At 34.3% G+C, this 11,341-nt stretch overlaps 1 protein-coding gene across 6 annotated transcripts in view; it reads left to right on the forward strand.

Moving 5' to 3' along the window:
* The window catches only part of CTNNA3 (catenin alpha 3), a 1,703,691-nt gene that overhangs the window by 558,879 nt on the left and 1,133,471 nt on the right, over nucleotides 1-11,341 (forward strand). The window lies entirely within an intron of this gene.

Here is an 11,341-nt window from a genome sequence, read left to right on the forward strand (position 1 = left end):
GTCAGAGATTTTTTACTAGTTAGATTTAACTTCCCATTAAAGATGCATAACAACATTAGTATTTCTTCTCTTCTTTATAATATCCTTCACTATGAAAAACAATTTGTTTTTGTTAGCAGTGAAAAGCATTGCATGACATTATTGATCTCCTGAGAAGGTCAGACCTGGATTCCAAAATCAGCAGAAAAGGAAAAACTAAGTATGGTTAAATTACTCTTAAAAAAGGGCATATTGGAGTTCAACCTACATATGTCTCAGTAAATTCAACATAGCCAATTTTCCTTCCAGTATTCTTGAAGTGAGCATGAGAAGTAGTTGTCTTTCTTTTAAGGCTTATGCTATGTGAAAGTGTACATTTTAAAATCTTACATCACCTTCAGAAAGCTACTTGCTCATTTATATGCTGGACTGTACTTGGGCCTCTGAGCTTCTGAGGGCAGAAGAGATGAACATTTCCTTTTTCACACTCTGTCTAGGTCACACAAAGTGGGTGACAGGTTTTTGGCATTGTTCCCCTTCCTTTCAACTTAAGTAATTGAAGTTGTGTAAGTTACATGTGTTTATTCAGCTCCACTGTATATGTATGGTTCTGACATATATTTGGTTAATCTACCCTATAATGTTTTATAAGCAGATGTACTGAAGTAGTTTGGAGAAAAGTTTTACAGTAAAGCAATAAAAGTTTAACACTTGTAGATATAAGTGTGAGGGATGGTTTAAATTTTTTCCATGACGCATTGGCTTTAGGGGCACTGAAAATATTTGGAAAGAACATCAGTTGCTAATGACTCAATTAAAATAAGAAGACCCTGAGCTGGTGGGAAACAAATTATTTTTCCAGGGCTCATCCCTCACTAAAATAATAAGTCTATTTTAGACCAAGACATTCACACTCAGGTCACTGAAATCCATATTTTAATTTTATTTGTTGTCACTGGGAAAATATTAACTTTCTGAGCTTTGTTAATGTCATAAGACATTCAATTGTGGTTATTATAGTTTCCCTGCATGTTATATAGTGTGTAGTGAAAATATATTAAATATTTTCAAAATGAAATTAATAATATTAATTTCTGTTCTACTTGGTGAAATAAACAAGTAAAAAAATAAAACAAGCAATGTTTTCTTCCGTAGCTTATAACTCAACTTGATTCCTATGAGGCAGTGCAGTTCCAGCACAGATCTGGTCATTGATTATAGATTTACCTGGCTTAACTTGATAAATAATTTTGCCCAAGCCTCCCTCCTGTTTGGGAGACCTATTTAGATCTTGGTGATATAAAATTGTCATTGCTCTTTTAGCCACTAATGTCAACATTACTGGTGATAATCTTTGTTTTTGTATGTTGGTATATGTCACAGTATTTTGTAAGCCCCTTGGGAAATAAGTTTATCTGACTTATTGAAATCATGTGAAAATGATTTATGATTTGTATGTTATAAGTAAATTTTGAATGGGCTAAATGTGAATTGTCTCAATTTGGAAATAATGGATTTATGATAGTCTAGGTACTGTAAAATATGTAATACATTCTGTTATTTTGGAAGCCTTATCTGTAAAATCTGAAACACTGAATGGATCATTTTTCTGGATACTACAAATTTTCTCTTGAGACAGTTCACCATGAAACAGTTCTAATGATAGGTTATGCATCCATGGCAAGTGACTGGAAATTAGTTATTCTTTTTGTGAGAAATACAACCTAGAAATGGATTTTTGTATGATTTGCCCATCTAGAATTTTTTTAATGAAAAGGGATAAAGAGTGTTTTACATAAAATATTTTTCATTCACTTATAAACTACAAAGAGAGAGAGAGGAAGAAAGAGAAAGAGAGAGAAAAGACTGGCTCTCATTAATCATAGTAACAGCTGTGAATATGGGTAGTACTTAATAATTTTTCTTAATTTTGAAGCTTTATGTCAATTTTGGAATTATAACTAATGACTAAGCAGTTTATAATTTAGACCTTATCACCAGGAGAGTGAATATTTTATAGTATCATTCTTTGCTTTTGGAGCAATAATTCTCAACTTATAGTCTTCATCAGAATTCCCTCTATGTAGAAAACTTAGATTTTTGGACCTTGAGTTTATAATACAGTGTGTTTGGGGTTGGACCTGAGAATTTAGATTCCTGTTGTTCTCAAGTGATGCTTGTCCAAAGTCCACACTTTGAAAATCCATGTTTTAAGGGTATGGGGGCAATATATTTTTCTCAGTTATACTTTCTCCATTTTAGTGATGTGGTTCCAAAGGATGGAAAAGACCTACACATACATACCTATGTATTTATATGTATCTATGTGTATGTAATTAACAGCAGAATTGATCCTAAATTCCAATTCCTCTCTTCCTGTCCTCATAGATGTGTTTGTTACCCTTAAAATAAAATTTTTATAATATAAAGTATTTAAGTAGAATGCTAGAGGAAAACAGAAGATTCTAATGAGTTACATTTTCTGATTAATGATTAATAGAATACAAAGCCCACAGTTTTTTGTTTCCTTCCTTACATTGAAGATGTTTTGAAAGAATATATGTTGCTTTTCTTTCTCAGTAAGTAATTATCCTATGAAAATTTATTTGTCTTTTATAGTTGAACATTTTGAGGTGCTCAAAGGTTGTTTCTTAGAGGTGTGTTTTTATTGTATAAGGTTGTAGATTTAGAAGTGGAAATGCCTTAATGAAAAGTTGCTCAAGTGTCTGGTAGCATTTTGTAGTTGTTAGTGACTTTTTATAATAATCTTTTTGTTATCATAAAAGATAGAATTAAACAATGGTTTTGAAGAACTGAAGCTGTTGTAAGTATGTTCTGTTGCAGTGGTAAATTGACTCTTCACAAAGAATAGAGCTTATTAAGTTGGCATGAATCAACTGGGGGTTTGCTGGAATCATTTTATCTAGGACTAGTGCCTATGAAGTAGTAGATACTCAATAAATATTTGTTAAGAAATGCAATCCAGAGATCTGGCCTCTAAAGTTGTATCACTTGCCAGTTTACTTAAGGGAAGCTGGGTAAGGAGGGAAAGCTTTTTGCCTAATTTCTGCCTCTATGCTTGGTTCATCAGAATGCAAGATGCTCAGCCACTGATTTACAGGAGTGCCTCTTCATTACATATGGGCTGCACATCTTCTGTTACTCTAAGAGCTGAGCCTTTCCAAATTGTATTTAATAGTCTGTATTTTGGGTTGAAATTAGACTGGAATAGACTAATGCCTACCACTGCTGCTAATGCATCATCCTTATATTTTTTTCTCCTTTTGAATAACAACAAACAGCAACTGGTTTCTCTTGGTAGAAGTCCTTACTTTTTATTAATATAGCTTTTTAAAGGAGCTGTACAATTCTGACACATTAGGTTGGAATATTGCTGGTAGTATATCCTGTATATGGCCTCATCAGACCGATGCTCCTGTAACTCACAGTGCCTTTTCTTATTATTGAAAAATCTATTTCTTTCAGGAAGGGAGTATTAAAACCCTAAGTAGGAAGGGATATATTCTGCCCTTTATTTTGGCTCACAAACACAGTTTTTAAAAAGAACACTTTTTTTCTTGCCATGAAAACATAGAATCTACACAAATTATATAAAAATGCCCTTTATTTTGATATGCATTTATTACTTTATGAGTAAGATATGTTTATACACTTTGAAGACTAAATTTCATTTAAAAAGTAGACATGGACTTCCTCCTCCCCCTGCACACCTAGTAATCAGTTTTATAAATGAACAGCTAATGAGGGTTTTATTCGACTGTACTCAGTATGCGTTTGTTGTACTTCATCTCATTTTTACTGACATCACTTCTTCTAGGTGTTTCCTTCAAAATTTACTTTTAATTTTAGCCCATTTAAAATTTTGTCATATCTTAATCTTTTCTTGCACAAGACAGGATAAAATAAAGGATTTTAAAAAAGGTAAAACTTTCTTTATCCAACTAGTATATACTTTGTAAAAAGGGTATATACTTGTCCAAAACGAGTAACTTACTGTGATTAGGTTGTATACATAGGCTCTGCCTGAGAATCTTTTCCCCTAAGAAATCATGCTATCTGGAGTCCTTCCATGGTCTCTTAAATGACAGCCTAGAATCCACCCTCATGGCTTCTGAACTTCTCTTCTCCTTCTTCATGCTCTAGATAGGAAATTACCAACAGATTGGCCAAATCTGTCCCTCAGCTATATTTGACGTACCCTGCACAGTGTTGACCCACAGGGTAGTACATAAAAATTGAATTAGTTTCTAACACTTGATAATTAAAAATTTCCCACAAAAATTCAGATTTTGGTTTCTCTAGAAAAACTAGAAGATATGGATCTTCATCCCTGTTTGGCAACAGTCTTCTGAAGCTTGGTAGTTGCTTCTTTTAGATGAGACAAGGGCTATCCCCCTTCACCTCAGTCCCTGCTGTTCTCTATTTTGCAAACATTGAGTCTGATGTTCATTTGAAAAACAACTTGCCTTGTTTTTTTCATGCCCAGCACATGCCTGACCCTCTGGATACTTGAGATTGTGATTGCTTAGATCTTTTTGCTTCATTGGAACTTAACTTTTACTGTGGCGAGCACCACTGGGCACCGATACGAGTCATTATGAACTACTTTGTAATGTGCTTTCTGTTCCAAATATGATACTTTCAACTAAAATCATATTACAGGCATTATCTTAGAGGAATGAATCTCATGGTTAGAATCTCAGGTTTCATGTTAGGTGGAGAAGATGCTTTAGCACTAGCAGTCTTCAGATGCATTGCCTTACCCATACCCTAGGTGATTTACTGTCACTGTTTACAATTTGACTCCCTTGATTCCCAATCAAGGTGTCTCTAGTCACAATCCACTTTGGTGTCTAGCAGTGAGTGCATTCCCAGAGCATCTGTCTTTTCTGCACACTCCTTACAAAGTTGGTAATTGCAACGGTGCCTACACTGAGGCTGTTAACAAGACTGGACAAAAAAAAGAAAAAAAACCCTACATTAGGGAAGATGGTTTAAATGTAGCTTTATAGCAGAATGGACCAATTGAGAGAGTTCTGATAAAATATATTCATTTAAGAAATTGAGAACAAAGGAAGATTTAAGACATTCAAGGAAATGCTTTTGTGTGAATTTTAGAATCTTGTTCAGGAATTATCACTGGTGTTATAAAATTGAAAAAGTACAATGGTAGTAGAGACCTTGAGAGAAATTCTTTCTGAAATACTTAAAATTCCAGTTCATATTTGAAATGTAGCAACTAGTGACTACAGCAATAGCGTGCTTCGCTTGTATCTCTGGGGTACAATACTGTGACTCAACACCTCCAACATTAATTTTTTCTCTACATAGTTGAATAACAGCTAAAACATAGTCTCTGTGTTTTGGAGAGATTTATGATATGAATTATAAAACAAGGATAACTTTTCTTTGTACAGTAATCCCATCAGCCTGTATGTTCCCATTGCATCCATCAAGACGATGGTCCATAAGTAAGATCTATGCAGTAGGTGAAATCTTTCTGATCTCTTTTCTCTTTTGTAACTCATTGTCATGCAGGAGGGTGCCCCAAAATCTCAAGTCTTCTATTTTCTGGATAGTGTTCAATTTTCTTGACTGCTCCTTTTGGGCATCAGGTATTTCTTTTGTTTTCAGAGGGTTTTCAAATGCCACAAAACTTCTTATGAAATGCAAAGTATTTTAAGATCCAGAAGCCATTGTACAGAACAGGAATATTGACACTCATTCAGGGTATTCTTCTTTCCTTGAACTTTCTGTTTGACCTTGAAGACTCTGTGTGTTTATTAAAATCATTATGTATAATTTGTTTCAACAAAGTGAGCTTGAAGAGTCTAATACTCTGTGGTCTGGTAATGTGGTTGCTTTCCATTGTAATACAGTGTGATGAAATTTTTGATCAACCTAACTTGGATTGTTCACTTGATTGAGGATAGAAATATGAAACACAGTGTATTATGGAAGTACAAAAAGTCATTTCATAGTAATTGGCTGACATTTAAAAACTGGAATTGATGAAAGCCCATTAAATTTATTTAATCATTTTGGACTCAATTTTGAGCAAAAATAAAAGATCTGATGTAACTCAGTACAAATCTCTGGATCCCTCTCATGTACTCCTTCATAGTTTTAGGCCTGATTCAGAATTTTTGATTTTACCATGACTCATCTCTTTATTTAGAGCAACTATGTGAAATACTCTTATTTTTAGAAATACTATTTGTTTTTTTTTAAATGTCCTGATTTGCACTGGGGACATCATTATTTTCTGCCTGCCTCGGAAACCTAACAGAGGAAGTACTTTTAGTATTTTATAATCAAGACACATTCTAAAATGTTCCTTAAAAATAAATATGGTGTGTCACATACTTTAAAGTATGAGTTTACTCCCCTAGAGATAGAATTTAATTTGCTGATGCTTACAAATACCAACATGATTGATATGCTATTTACACTTGACTACCTGCTAATGAATTATCATTCATTACTTGTTTTCTCTTGCTAAAATTATACTTAAATCACACTGCAAAATAACCCACAGCTAGTGTAATATCTAAAGGAAAAATTAACAGAGCTATCACACCTCTTATGTACGTTTTCTCAAACTGTGAATTTCGTTTTTCAGATGGACAGTTCTAAGCCTTCTAGTAAATTTCATTAATAAATACGTTTGAGGTTCTAACAAAGGTTCATAGTTTACTTAATTACCCGAAGTTAACCTTTTACCATGAGTCCTTGATTTTATTTGAGTTTTTTTTTTTAAATTTCTGGTGGAGAAGTGTCAGTGGTATAGAGAAAATTTATAGCTCAAGTAGTATTTAAAGTTTAAGGTCCCATTTAACATTGAGATTCTGAGAGTTTATGAATTCCTGTGAGACATTAGATGTATTATTCTAGAAGTGCACATCTGAAATTTCTAGGCTGAATTGTACAGAAAGTAGAGATGCTTGACCAAATCTTAAAGTTCTCACTATTAGTGCTTCACATACACGTCTATACTGTCAATGGACTCAGTGATGGGTTGCTTTGCAGAACTTAGTTGGATACAGTTTGATGTTTATTTAGTATTTGGTGTCAGTCACTCTAGTTATACTGGCTTAACCAGCTTAGTCCCAAATAGGCTAGGAATCTTTTATTTTTCCCTGAAATTTAGAGTTGTATCCAAGTTAACTTTTCAAGCATGAGTTAATACCATGTATCAACTTATTTTCCCCTTGGTAGAAAAGATAAATGGTAGCAGAAAATGGTTTCTCAGCTTTTCCTAGAGAAACAGTTGTGATTCTTTACTGATTTTAATGTATTTCAAACTGATTATGAAATGACATATTTATATGTTATCTTATATGAATTAGGATTGAGAAATGCTGAGTTCATGAGAGGGGAGTCATGGCTTTCCAAATCCTTTTAGGGCAAATTCCATGTTTTATTAGTTCTTTTCATTTTTCTTATTCCCACTATGCCTTAGATAAAGAAGTCACTCAGAAGAAATTTTTGCATGAGTGAACTATAACTGAAACTATGCTACATTTAAGATTTCCTGGCATGTGCAATATTTAACCTCAGGGCAGAGGGAGGATGTAAGTTAATTCATGCTGTTATTGAGTGGTGTGCTTTCTTATGAAAAGGAATTACTTTTAATTTTTCTAAAGCCTTGAGATCTTTAATTTGAGAAGATTAATGCATAAAAGTTACCAGTGAAATACCTTAAAACAGAGCAAAGCAAAGATGAGAAGGAGATGCCCTTGTAAACTTCATTCCCATGTGAGATGTGGAAACTCCAGTGAATGGGTGTTGGAGAGGACTGGCTGATGATGGGAAACTAGAAAATCACCAATGAGGCACCAGATGAAAAAAAACCCTGGTCCAACAATGTCACTCAATAGAGCAAGGCTCTGGAATGTAAAAATTTCAGCAGTACTTACTGGTTTAGATCACTATGCTCTTGCTTCATCCTTCAATCCAGCCTTTTTTGAGTATCCTTTTTCATGAAGAGCTGTTCACTGGATGAATGTCTTCTTAGATCTGCCCACTCTTGCTTGAAAGACAATGACTATTTCAGTAGCTATTAGTATATTAAGAAAACTGTGCTCTTGTTGATTGCTTGCTCATTATTGTGATTATTTGTTTATTGTGATTGTTAATGTGTTAAATAATTTTTCTTGAATGGGTCAAGAAAAGTAGACACTCACCCATTTTGATTATTACAAATATCTTTTGTTAGGCTGGAGGAAGGAAAAGCAAGGACATGTAAATAGAACAGAGAGATGCCATAGGGGGAGAAAAGACCAGACCCCAAGGTCCATGCCTTATATGGAAAGGGGACAGCTCTTCCTGAATTCCATCCTTCTGATGTGCCAACTAAGACCCGGATGTTAGCCTCCTCCCTCTTGGAAGGAAAAAAAGTTTCTAGTTGTCTATTATGTCACCTTTAGCCAATCATACCTCTCCACACCCCCTAAGATAGCTTGCCCACTCCTCCCCCTCCTAACCCCTTATAAGCCCCCACCTCCCTGACCAGGTGTGACTTCCCCGGCCTGTAATACCCAGACCACGGAACATCACCCGGGAGTTGAACTCAAATAAACTACCTGGCCCTTTGTTGCCTCTCTTCGCCTGCTTATTTCGGCTAAAATTTATCTTACATCTTGGAAGTTATCCAAATGTGCTTCCATATTATTCATAGTTCTTCTAAGTCATTAATAAATAAATATATTGAACACCTGTGCTAGCACTGATCCCTGAGGTGCCTCATTATTAACCTAATCAGACAGCTTCATGATATTTCATTTAACCTTGATTTTACTACCAAACTTTTTTCAAACCAAGACAATTTTAAGTTAATGATAAAACTTTACCTTTTAGCCTGTGGTTGCTATGGCTCCATAATTGAATTTCCACATTTAAAAAAATTCTGAATGAAACATCATTCAATATTCACTTTTCTTTAAGTGAAAACAAGAAAATAGTTACACACATTTGTCTCCCAGTTGTTTTCACTTGAGTTCTACTTGTCTATCTACTTTTCATTGTATTTACCAACTGTTATCAAATGTTAAGGTATAGAAACAGTAATTCTATACTTTGTAATCACAGTATCAGGGTTCTCAATACAGGTCTACCTATTTGTGAATCCCAACTCTTTATTGCTACTTGATTGCCAACTGGTACCTCCATTAAATTGGAGTCAGGAAAGGAAAATGGAGATGGAATTCATGTTAGCTGACATTGTTATTCATCAGTGAAGCCATTGCCAAGTCAAGAATGAGGTTTGCACTTTCTGGTTTAAGTTGCACTTCCAGAACATTGTTTTATCTAATGTTGGACCTAGAAGGGACTCTGAAGATCACATGGTTAAATTTTCCTCATTTTTCCAGTAAAGAAGTAGAAGCCCAAAAGATTAATTGACCTTGATGAAGGCCACACTGATCAGAGCCAGGGTTCTGCTTTCCACTCTGTTGTTTATTCCAGTGCAGACTGGCTGAGATTTTTATCATCATTATTTCCCATTATGGACAATGAAAATTTTCTGTCTCATTTATTCTGAATTTTGACATGAATTCCTTTTTAAGCCTCTTTGAGACCATCAAATGTATCCATTAAATATGTCTTTTAGTCTCTAATAGTGTCTTGAATATAGCAAGTTCTCAATAAATATGTATTGAATAGTTGAATCAAGAGACATACTGTGTACTTAGCAGACTCAAATATTTATAATACAAATTTATATGCATAGGTATTAAATGATGGCTATTTATAGCATTTTTAGTTTTTCTTTTACTCATCTCATGGATCTATATCAATAATGAAAACAAGATCATAAAGCATCTTACATATGTTGATTTTCAAAACTGACTTAAAAGTAGTTAGGCTGTAGGTTAATCAGATTTATGTGAACTGATTTTACTAAAGAATACTGAGTTTTTCTATGATGTCAACTTTGTTTCCTTTATATAAACTTCACTGTCACTTGCTCTAAGAATCTCGAATCCACCCAAATACTCTCATGGATACTTGAGCTGTTTTAGAGGATATAAGGAAAAGGATATACATATGGGAAGTGCCCTTCTGTAAACATTCAGGGAAGGAAGCCAAGATCTTTATTATTGTTGGACCCCAGTGTTCCTGAGAGGTATTATCAGAAAAGCTTGTGTTAATCTACTTTAAATATTTATTTTAATTTATTTTTAATAGTATCATTTCAAAATCATTGAAATTCTCTTCATTGTTATTAGAAGGCCTCCACTCAGATCAAATGGTCAACATTCTGTCATGTGGGTAAGTCACTCCTTGGAAGAATTATAAGCATCTTCAAGGTGCATTATCTATTTCAGGTACACAATTCATTTGCTTGGGGAAAAGTATAATTTCCTGGCATATATTCAAATGCTGTAATTTAAGACACTTATAGTAAATTACTATATCACTGCAGCAAATGGAATAAATGCAACTCCAGGAGTTATATCTAGGGAATAGTTGACTCATTTAGTTGGATCTGGTTTATTGTTCTTTAACGTGATAGGAAAAAAATAAAGAAAAGCATAACTATTTAAAAATTTTGTCAAATACCTATGAAACATATGAATACTAAGCAGGAATGTAAGTTAAAAAGTAAAGGAGCAATCAGAAAAGATTAAACTGCTAAATTTATCTAGGCATTTATTTGACTATTTTGACCTAGGAAGTGTCAGATAGAATATTATTACAAAACTAAAGGAGCAGCTCCATCTTAACAGAGTCTCTTTCTGTCTCTAGGATCTGAAGATACAGTTTTTGCTTCTTCCTCATCCCCATAACTGTTTCCTAACAGAATCCTTTAAAAGTATTGGTGCAAATCTCTTACTGAAAAAAGTGACATCTACAGCATACTTACTGAGTCTGTCTCTCTCTCCCTGTCTCTCTCACCGTGACCTGGGTGATCATCATCTCATTTGTAACTCTTGTCGGACCTGCTTCCATAAGGTCTTTGGTTGAGGCATAGGTAGGTGGTGTTACCATAATCTTGAAGTTAGTCAGATATTGGACTAGAGGTGGAGTCTATAGAGTATACAGACTGATGTGGCTCCCAGAGATATGATCTGGGCTTTCTGTGAGAGAACTATGGATTTTCTGAACTGACACAGACAGGATCCTTGAAGACTTTCTATAGAACTTCTTAGATATGTAATCTCATTTCTGGGAAATCAGCATTCAAATTTTCCCAGACTCAGATCTCTGCTTGGGATCTCCTTGATCAGAGTTGACCCAAAGCTGCATTATACTCTACAGTAGTCAGTTTCAGATCCAAACAGTATCTGAGGTTTTTTAAAAGGAGGTCATTGAAGTACTCTTTTCAGGACTGATTCTT

The sequence above is a fragment of the Manis javanica genome, chromosome 7, assembly GCF_040802235.1.
Source record: "Manis javanica isolate MJ-LG chromosome 7, MJ_LKY, whole genome shotgun sequence".
NCBI lineage: Eukaryota > Metazoa > Chordata > Mammalia > Pholidota > Manidae > Manis > Manis javanica.